Source organism: Magallana gigas, chromosome 8 (genome assembly GCF_963853765.1).
Source record: "Magallana gigas chromosome 8, xbMagGiga1.1, whole genome shotgun sequence".
Taxonomy (NCBI): domain Eukaryota; kingdom Metazoa; phylum Mollusca; class Bivalvia; order Ostreida; family Ostreidae; genus Magallana; species Magallana gigas.
In genome coordinates, this window is record NC_088860.1 from 44,417,484 (window position 1) to 44,426,703 (window position 9,220).

Consider the following 9,220-nt stretch of genomic DNA (forward strand, 5'->3'; position numbering starts at 1 on the left):
AACTTGTCCAAGCGTCAACGAGAGAAGGCTCAGTGCTACTACAGCCAGAATACAGAATTTGCAGAGCATGGTCCTGAAAAAAAATATCGAGGTACAAATTCAATTCGCAACAAGATTTACTTGTAAAAGTGGGTATCACATGGTCAAACACATATGGTATACCTTCCAGATTATTTCTGAAACTATATAGCAGCCGTTACTTGTTCTTAAAGGTCTTAGGCTACTAAACTTCAGCTTAAGTACTCGTAATATCACTCCATCAGCTTAATGTACTATAATGTTCAGATGTTTATCGATGTGTTGCATGGTAATGAAAAGATATGCCATATATTATCGGTAAAAAAATTACCAATCTACAACGTAGCGTAAATCCGTACCATAAAAACGCGTACCTGTAAAAGAGCCTTAGAATATCTCTAAATTAACACCCGTTGTCGGCTCCTAAATAACAAAACAATTACAGGCTCTGAAAAGAGGGATTAATTTGGCTTAACACTTCCAGATAGTGTTGTAATGTCCGTATTTAGAGAAATTTATAGCCAAACCTCTCGGTTCGTTTACCATGAAAATGAAATACTAATAGATATGCATTGTCCGAAAAGTTTCGTGGGAATTGGAAAGAATGCATGACGAAATAAAAATAATTTTCTTTTATGGACGGTCAAAAATATGATTGGCAGAATATTTTCTATATCTTTCTAAATATTTTCAATATTGCTGATGGTGATTGCAAGAACTTATTTTGGGAAAAAATGACCAAAGTAGCACAGAAAATGAAATTAACATTACTTGGTGATGCGTTAATATCGCTTGTCCATTACATGTGCCCGTACAGAAAAAACCCAAAACAAACCCACGAATGATTTTTTGAATAACTAAAAAGAATACAGAATTAATTCACGATTTTGATTAACTGAAGCAAAAGACCGAGTTGCACATGAATACTAGTATTATGACCAATATATCTAAATTACACATTTTTTTAAATATCTAGCACTTTTAGTCGAATGAATCTCTATATATGATGTCTGAAATGAAAACCTCATTTCTTTTCAAATACCATTGATATTCATATATCTGATCAAATTCGGATTCCTGTCCTTATTAGGCCTCAAATTATAATAGGAATTGGCAAGATTTCATAGAATAATCAGTAAAGAGTGTATTTCATCTGAATATTATCCTTCACTGAACCAACATTACATGTTATAATTGGATTTTCCTGAACAACATACAGATACTGGGACATTTTATGATGCTGTTACTTTATGGTACGAAAATTGGTGAAGTTGTTCGCCGTAGAATTCACGTCATTTCTATATAAAAGGAGCAAATTTTTTCTAAGATTAAGACATTCAGTATAATAAAATAAATAGGACTTGTTTGGGAGTGTAACAGTTGAATTTGACATCCCTCGAAAACCATAATCAACCTCCGCTTCGCGTTGGTTGACAATGCTTTGGTGTCAATTTCAGCTATTACCCTCCAAAACAGGCATATATATATATATAATGCTGAACAACGAAACTTTCACATTACTGCCAATAAAAGTGTTTCATTTCACAGGAAAGGAGGCATCAGTTAAAAATAGTTTGCAGTCAGAAAAGAACATTACTGTACAGGATTAATCTAATATTGCATTTGAGATTAGACAAATGGTACGTTAATCTATGTTTATCAAACCTGCATAGCGCATGACCAATTTACAACACGAGAATTGCATTGCAATGGTCTAATCTATTGTATCTGACTTGCTGTCATACTAATATCGACGGCAGTTATTACAAATTACTATATACATTGCATGCCTTTGCGACTAATTGAAATTAATATTTGAATACACCCTCGCCCTATCGCTCATTTGCTAATTATAAAAAAGATACTCTAACAAAAGAATGTCTTCCCATTTGAATGATTTTTGGACTATCTACACCGAAAAGAAGGTTTTACATAATATGTTAACAAATTGTCACACGTATTTATGAAAACGTTTTTAGATACTCGTTTGCAATTATTATGTTATCATATTTTAACCCTTGCATATCAAAATGAGATTTACATGTAGCTGAATATCTGTTTAAATATGTTTCATCAGAGGTTCAAACAATATCTAACAAGGTATGAGCCACAATTCAAAAACTTATCTGTTCAATATCAATATATTCGCTCTATAATTCATGTATATGGAATTAAAATAAACGGACACTGCTTAGCAATAAAAAGCTCAAATTATAAAACTAATTGCATCTCCTTTGTGAATGTCGATCATTTTTGCATTTATCTTATCCCCATTCCAACAATAGTAGTTAAATCAGTGTAAAAACCGCTTTTAAGGCCATATAATTCAATTAATATCCATGGTGAAAAAAAACCAGTAATCTACTTGCGTTGATCGATTACTAATGTGGAAAATCTTAGCGAACCAATTATTATCCAAATACAATTTAGGAAAAATGAATGTTTAGATTCATGCTATGGCATTGTAAAAAGGTAACGTCAAAATCAAATTCTTGACTTTTCTACTTTAAAAGTTTCGATGGAACTAAGAATATAGTCTGAACACGTTACATTAATTTCATTTCAAACGAGTAGCTTTGAAATATCAAAATCTTATTAAATTACCTGAGAACGGAGAACTTATTTAATTTTGACGATGATATTCAGAAGCTGAAGTTTGTCTCTGATTTCAGATTGAACCTTTATACAGTTTTAACTCTTTAAAACAACTAGAACCAATATGCATTGTTATATATATGCGTAACTGAAGTTAAATGTTAAAAAAAAATATAAGATATATTTTCAGCATAATTGCACCTGGAATTAATCATTTCTAACATGAGATTGATAAAAAAGTTAATCATAATTTTTTCTGTGATCTTCAGCTTCATTATATAAGCTGTGATAAAATATGGGGGTAAAAAATTACCTACCTCTGTTGAAATTGTAAAATCTCTTCAGGTGGAACTAATAATTTGAAGTGACAGAGCAATAAAACCTAACCAGGTACTTATAAATATCCCAGGCGCAAAAAAGGCGTATAGAAGCTAGCAATCAATAATCAAAAAGAATGATTCAATGTGTTAGAAATTGGCCATTTAGTTGGTGTTGACAGCACGACATCGGTAGAGATGAGGAGTCGGGCGTAGGAATATGAAACTAATCACCAAACTTATACAATTAAAGAAACACTCTTGAAAGAAAACAGATCCCAGATTGTGTGAGCGTTACAGATGTAATGACACATTTTCACTCTCTGCATTGTACTGATTACGTTATTAGATTGTAAGGACCTGTGAAAAAGTTTTTTGTCATTCTAAAACAAAATCAGCAAAATAAAATTCTCTTTTCTTTGTGATTATTTCTGAAAATTACGCCAACATTTATTTAAGTTTAACTGAATTTTAATGGGGTATGGGACACCTATATATTGTAAAGTTCTCTTCTTTGGAAATGCCCAGATCATCTGTCAGCTACTGCTATGTTCGTCATGAGTTCAAAACCGGCAAGAGCTTTTACATCGTTCCTCTTTGCAAAATAATTTTAAAATGATTTTATAGTCTAGTACTAGTAACAGTTAAAACGATGAATGTGCAGTACTCTGAATATGATATAAATGCTGTATATGTAAATGATTTTTTTAAGTTAAATCAAACTGGGTTGAAAATTCGACGTTGACATTGAGGTTCCATAGCTGTTGGTAAAAACAGAATCTATAACAGTCTTTTCACTGTGGTTGTATCTCAGATTATCTAAAACGGCTGCAATGGTCTTTCCTTCGATTTTCCCTGTCATTCACTAGTTTCTGATTTGGAAGAAATTCAAAAGTGAAGCTTTGCAAGTAGAAGCTTAACAAATAATGCCCCAAAATAACAAGTTTCTACATTTTTTGCTCGTTATTCTTAAGTTTGACTAAATAGAATGGATAACAACAAAACTTTCTACATAAAACAAGATTTTTCCACATTTTACTGCACACCATATTTATGCTGTATTAATCAGATACTATACACATGTAGTTTGAATCTTGTTTGATCAAACCAACTTTCTTAAAAATATTTTTTTCACTTATAATTACATAAATAAAAAAAGCAGATTAAAACAGTATGGTTTTTTTTTACAATTTCATTGCCAAAATATATTCATCTGAAAGTTATATTCATATCCACATCATTGTTTTTATTAGTCATCCAAATGTATTTACCAAATGCATAACTTACTTCCATTTTTTATCAAAAGGACCGAATTAGTTTTTGACTCAATGTGAATACTGCAATATCAACATTAATCTATTTGGACCTACCCCCAAACCCCAAAAGACATACCAGTCAAGGATAATCTGATATAAGTGATAAATGTTTGGCATTGAGACTTCTGCCTCTGGTTAAGACCATTATTTCCAACATTTACCTTTCTGATCCATATTTTACGATGGCGCATGCTCTTTATGTGCGCTGGTCTTTTTGTATACCGATGGATAATATTTCTTTTTCAAATAGGAATAATATAAAGCCACTGTCAAAGGCCCTATTAGTTTTGTCGTACTTAGATGTCTTAGAACCTTATACGACACTTATTATGGTGGTTTATTCAGGAGGGCGAGTTTTATATTTGTGTGTAAAGATGTTTTTGTTATTTGTAATAACTTTTTTCTTCATAAATAAAGATATATAGTATATCCAACGTACACCAAAGGATGTTAATTCTTCTGGAACTGTAGCCCAATCTTTGAAAACATGATATTTATTGATCTTAATCAGAGAGTACCGCTTTATTGAATTCTTATCGGGATAAATAAAATAAATAATATGTTATGTTATTAACCAACATAGTATTTCAGTTCTCCTCTGTTTCTTTTTTGACTCTCTTGCATTCTTTAATCTAAATGACGATAAATGACAAATGTTATTTTACTGCTATCTATTCTTAGAACATTTATGCAAAATTTATTAATGGAGATCGGACGCTATCAAATGGAATAAATGTTTTCCTATAAACTTTAATTAACAAATAGAAATTCACCATCAAATACCTTTAATGTTTCATTAATGTAAAGTTTTGATAAAGCTATATGCATAATAAATGACACATTGAGGTCAAGTCATTTTTATTTTTTATATTTAGAGAAGCACTTTTAGATTACTATTAATTTTTTAATAAATTTTTTTTACTTACTGTCCATTACACTTAGAAATGAGATTGTTATTAAGGTTAACTTATATACATCTACATTGTAATACAGTAGTCTTTTAAAAAACTTTTGCCTCCCAAGGTGTATAAATGAAATTTTTATGAACAAATTTGAATAAACGAGGTTTTCAAGCGGTGTTCAACGACAAACTAACATGTTACTTAACAGCTATTTTTTAACCACAAGACATTGAAATGATCCGCAATGATCCATAGCATGTGACATCATTGTTACATATTTAAATATATATATCACTAATGAGCGCTCAAAATTTTATTTTACTCTGTGCAAATGAATTCTATTGTTACAAAGTGAGTGGACATCTGCAGGGTCGTGAAAAGGTAAGATTTAATGAAACTATGATACCATTTTATAAAGTGAATATGCTAAACACAAATAGAAAGGTTATAATCAAGTTGATAAACATTCGATAGTTAACAAAAAATTCAACATCTTTTTCTGCATATATTGTTTACCTTATAATTAAACATTGTACAACGATATAATCACTCTTAATTCTGCAAAAAACTGTAATTTTATAATCTTCTTTTCTTAGGCCGTCTCTCTTTCATTTCACTTGTATAAAAAATAAAGGATGCTGTCATTATTCGGTAATAACGCATGTATATTTATATTCATCAGTTCAAATAAAATCTTTTAAAGTTTTACTTGGTACCTTGAATATTTTAAAACTCGCTGATTTTATTAAACGCGTCTACATAAACTGAATTTTTAACTTCTCATATTTGTTCATGGCCGTCCTTCCTTCCTTCCTTTCTTCCGTCTTTTTGTTTGTAAACCTAAAATATTTCAATTTCTCTTTTTTAGAACCGATTATAATCGAGCTTAGTACAAAGCTGAAGGGTTTAAATTTTGTCTAAAGCATGACTAGTCCCACTTCAAATGAAAAATATTAAAGAGAAAATGTAAATGGGATTGTTTTGAGTATCTTCATTAAACCAGATAACCTGTAACATGAAAACTCTAAAATATGCTTTGGAGTATGGGGTAGAAATTTGTTTTGTTAAAGGATAGAAATGCAGCAGAACAGGAGAACAATTGCGATGTAAAGCATCTTTTAAATGACACTAAGGCAGATGTCAAAAAACTGGTGCAATCTTTGATTTGATCTCCGGTATTGAATCCCTTACTGATATTCATTGTGAGCAATGGTTTAAGATGCATGGTATTAGACAAATGGATATATCAAAAAAAGGGACAGAACATCAGGCATTTTGTCCATGTAAGTTATCTTCCCTCCTAGTCATACAATCAATGTGTTTGACAGGATTGCAGTATACACATGTGTTATGAAATGTACATGTATTTCTAAAAGGTTTCAGTATAATTAGAAAAAGCGTTCCCAGAAACCCCGCCCGATTGACTTATAGTGCTTGATATCATTTTCAACACACTATATTTTTTTTTTCATTTAATTATTGTTTAAGATATCATATAATGAAGAGTTCGAAGTGTATAATAAAATTCATACATAATGTAAGTTACGATCTGCAGAGCTCCACGGGGGTCCTTGATTTCAAGTTCACCGAAATGTGATGTCAAACACAGCTCTTGGCTATCGGTTTTCTCATTGTCTACCAATTTTGATAGCAATTAAAGAAAAAAAACATTCTCAATTATCATTTATATGTTAAATCGCAATATCTTTGCGCAAAAGATTCTCATAAATTTTATTTGCAAGTAAATGGGAGAATTTGTAAGAATCTAGATTAAGAAAATCTGAATTAAACATTCTGATTGAAAACACAAAATGCAGTATGAATATGTATGGTTTTCTAACATGTCAAGCAGAGGACATTCTCTGTCAAGTTCAAACAGAGAAACTTTAGATAATTGAAAGATGGTAAGGTAAAGATCGAATATTGTGTTTAAATTAACTCATCAATATCCAATAAAGATTTGTTAATTATGTGATTGCAGAAGTATGTATACATCAAAATCGAAACCACTAACAAGATGTTTTGACAGACCATACATCAATAAGTTTAAAAATATCTGAATTACTTAGCAAGGTCATTCATTATTTTAATTTTTTGATCAAGAAGATACCAAGCTTACCTTAGGAAAAAAAGAAAGATTAAAAAAAATATCATATTTTTACGTATTTCTTTTTTAAAAGTAGCATATATTCAACTGAGCAGTTTCTTGTAAGAAAATTAATACATATATGCATTTAAAGTATTTGCCCCACGTTCCAATGTACATATGTTCCTCCTTATTTTGCTAAGGGGTTGAGGGGTCTTGCATTAAACATTAGGTTTCAATCATATAAATTGAGAAAATATCATTGTAGATAACAAATGCATGCAAGGTTTAAGTTGGTATATTTGTTCCAAAGTAATGTAGGACATTTATTGTATTGTAGAAGTTCAAATGACTCATATGATTTATAAGTTACTTACAAATTGGTCTTTGTTTCTCTATTTAGAAATTTATAATTATATTCATGCAGTTTTGTCAATATATGTATATAAAGTGATCATATAAAGTATGTTGTTTATGATTCAAAATTAAGAATTTGATAAAACTATTAAAATTCCGACCATTTAATCACATCATGTCCCACTGTAGAAGACACATCCGGAAACAAATTAACACACAATGACAATTTAAAAAATCATTCCCGGGTTATTTGATTTATTTCCATAGTAAGAGTGAAAAATTAATTATTAGCATAATGAACATGGCATTTCGGACACTGTTGATAGGGGCGGGTTCTACTTTCAGGTCCTGCTAAATGTTTCTGATTTGTGGTTTGCACGGAATACATATAGACAACATTTGCATATTTTGACATTGGCTGTTAATAATGACCTATATCAAACGCACATGTTAATGTACAATCAAAGTGCGTTTGTTGTTTGCAAGATTTTGTGATGTATGTTTCAGGATGAAATGATAAATGAAAAAAAGTTACCTGAGGTAAACTTACTCTGCATCAATTTCATGAATATAAGTATAGCTGACACGATGCATGAACTAGACAATCCCATAATGGAAAGAATATGTCCATAACTAAGCAACAAAATGCATTCAGTTAACTAAGATGAAAATAAGAATAATAAACATTAATGAAGATGAATGTCGTAGTACCCACTCTTGAAAGGTAAAAGTCAAACAGGACATTAATGTGACATTGAAAACAAAGCTTACTCTATACACATACACAAAAACAAACGCAATAAATTATAATTCAAATGATCCTTAACTGTAGAGCTGTTCAAATAGAATTAAAGTGTTAGGGACATACAATGAGATATATAGACAAAATAATTTACAAATTTATTTGTCAATTTCATGCAATTTTCAAGTATCTGCGTATATCTTCCGAAGTGTAATTTCGGTTTTGTGGTTTTTTTTTAATAAAAAAAATATATATTTCAAACAGCAAATATTAACAATGCTTACTTTTTTTGTCAATCAGAAAAGATAATAAATATTATGATACGTCACAAATGCAAAATACATTAGAATTCTTATTCTGGTATTCAATGATATGCATGAACATTACCTTATCATGTTTCATTAATAATTTTAGTTGAAACACAATGAAGCCACAATTTGAAAATTTAAATGTAACATTCTCGCGTTCATTGACAGTCGGAACTCTTAGTTACTCATCAGCTCTCTCTGACATATTCAAATTAGTTAGTATATATGGATTGCTATTCGTGTGAGACAATGAAATCCTGAAACCTAATCCGTAAGTAACGGCATATAATATTTATATAAAAGATATGTCTTTTTGCTCTTGCTCTGTTGTAATTCACTTTCATCTACCAAGTACATATATATTTTAAATAAATGCGACTTTATAGATTATTGATTTGCAGGTATTTATTTCATAAATTCTGGTTTCACTTGACCTAAGGATGGACCAAATCAAGCATTTTAGTTTCCTTTTATGATAGTAACGAAGATTATTAAATTGTTCATTATTCATTTACTTTCAAGTCCGTTTGCTTACAATAATATGTATGTGCAATATAAAGAATTGCCAGCTTACTTTTG